General features: G+C 50.3%; 1 pseudogene; it reads left to right on the forward strand.

The window, feature by feature from the left end:
• The first annotated feature begins 302 nt into the window (after positions 1-302).
• On the forward strand, positions 303-1365 carry LOC115732526 (annotated as a pseudogene).
• Positions 1366-2372: the final 1007 nt, after the last annotated feature.

A 2372-nucleotide genomic window follows, 5' to 3' on the forward strand; every position in this document is an offset into this window, starting at 1 on the left:
GTGTCATATTAAATGGATCGAGTTGTTTGAATTTTCTGCAACCTAGACTGTTCTGGCAGCTTCTCATTGAAAGATGGATATTTCGTGGATTTCTGAGGCTTCCAGCTTCTGAATCCTCCCAGAGATGAGTTACACTTACAAGTTCTCCTTTTTCATTTCCCTTGATTTTCTTGACCTGTCTTTCGTCCTGCTAGCTGAATCTTTTATCAGGAATTTGTACCGACTTTGAGTCTATAACAATTCTAATGTCCGTAGGCTTAAGACAACCTCATTTGTCCTTCTTAAGTGGAGAAACCGCTGCTATGGGGAAGAAAAAAAGTGGGGAATGTGCGTCTGCTGTGAAGGTGAAGGAAGGCAGCAGAAATGGAACGAAAGATGGCAAGAGAGAGAAGCTATCTGTATCAGCCATGCTAGCCAGCAGGGACCAAAAGCCAGATAAGCCAAAGAAGGGATCATCGTCTGCCTGGAGTACTAATGCTGCTAAAGCAAAAGCCACTTCAAAACTCCCATCCTATACGGATGGAGTTTACCTCCCTCCCTCTCATGATGAAGAAGAGGAGCATGCACCTGATGACCAGCAAGTGCACAGTGATACTAATAAACGACTCTGCCGGCAGCAGGGATCTGAAGCAAAGCACCTTAACAACTCCTTAAGCGGAGAAAGAGGAGAGAGAGAGAGAGAGAAGAAGGACGTGCTTGCTGCCTATGCTGCAGGACAAGCTAAGTTGGAAGCTCTGAAGGATGATCACGATGCTTTCACTGTTGTTATCGGCAGTCGAGCTTCCGTTCTTGATGGTGATGATGAAGCGCGTGCTAATGTGAAGGATATCACCATTGATAATTTCTGTCTCAGCCAGAGGGAAAGAACTTCTAAAGAATGCATCGGTGAATATATCACATGGGAAGAGGTATGGTCTGGTTGGACCAAATGGTATGGGCAAATCTACATTGTTAAAGCTGCTTGCTTGGAGGAAGATACAAGTCCCTAAGAATATCGATGTTCTTTGGGTGGAACAATAGGCAACGGGTAATAACAGGTCTGCTTTAGAGGCAGTTGTTTCTGCCAATGAAGAGCTGGTTAAGGTTAGACAAGGGCTAGCGTTATTACAGGATCTATTATCCGCTGATAGTGCTGATGGAGAAGGTGAAGACAGTAATGGAAATGATGCTGGGGAATAGCTTACCGAGTTGTATGAGAAATTGCAGATTTTGGGATCAGATGCTGCTGAGGCTCAGGCATAAAAAATTCTCGCTGGCTTGGGATTTAGCAAAGAGATGTTGTCCTGCCGGACCAAATCATTCAGTGGTGCGTGGAGAATGAGAATATCACTGGCAAGAGCTCTTTTCGCGTGGCCAACTTTGTGACGCTCTGGAAATTCGTAGTCCGTTAAAAGACCGAGTTCAATAAAAAAGATTATTATTGAATTCCAATTTGGTATAAAATTTCGAATCAAAAAGGAAGTAAGTGACGATTTTTGGACGTTTCCCGATTTGTCGTTCGGTTTCGATTGGGTCTCGAAATTGTAGTCGCCGCTACTTAGGATTTTAATCCTCGCGCCTAGACTTTTACCGGACCGAACCTAGCCCGTGAAAATCCAAATTTTATCCCCAATCGGTTGAGCCAAAAATCTGACCAGTCCCGATTTATCAAAAGACCGTTTCGCCCTTGGATATTATGCATATAAGACGAAAGAAATTAATTTGGATGAGGCCCGTGGGACCCATCTCAGTCAAACCCAGTCAACATACTCTCTTTCCTCCCTCTTCTCTCTCTCTCCCATCTGCCCCTCCTCTGTCCCCTGTACTTCGCACAATACCACCCCCCACCGTTCGCACCCATCCTCTCCCCTGGCTGTTTCACGCGACCACCGACCTAAGCCTTCACCTCCGACCACCAGCCTCCTTCGTCGCCACTTCGCCGCCACCTCCGGCCGCCACGAAGCCGCCGGACAGCCCGCAGAAGCCCCGGCGACCCCCCCTGCTCTGTTTCTGCGTCACCCAATCACCGCGGCTGTTCCAACTGCTCCAGCCTAGTTCCAGCCACCGCCACGACGGTCGCACGCCACCTTAGACTCGCCGGACAGCCCCAGGAGCCCCCGACGTCGGCCTGCCCTGTTCTGTGCCCTGTCCTCGGTCGCCTCTGGTCGCGACTGTTCCGGTCGCCTCCATCGACCGCCAACCACCCCTCACCGTCCCCTAAGGCTACCGGAGGCCGGCCGCCGCCCGTAGAGCTTGGATTGACCCCGGAGCCACCTCCCCTGTTCTGCCCGAAGTTGCCCTATTTCTGCACCGGTTCTGCCCATCGGCAGTGCAGCCGCCTCTGGCCGTCCGGCGGCGCCGTCGCCGCCACCTACAGCTCCCCCGGACACCAC

This window comes from Rhodamnia argentea, chromosome 2, assembly GCF_020921035.1.
Source record: "Rhodamnia argentea isolate NSW1041297 chromosome 2, ASM2092103v1, whole genome shotgun sequence".
NCBI lineage: Eukaryota > Viridiplantae > Streptophyta > Magnoliopsida > Myrtales > Myrtaceae > Rhodamnia > Rhodamnia argentea.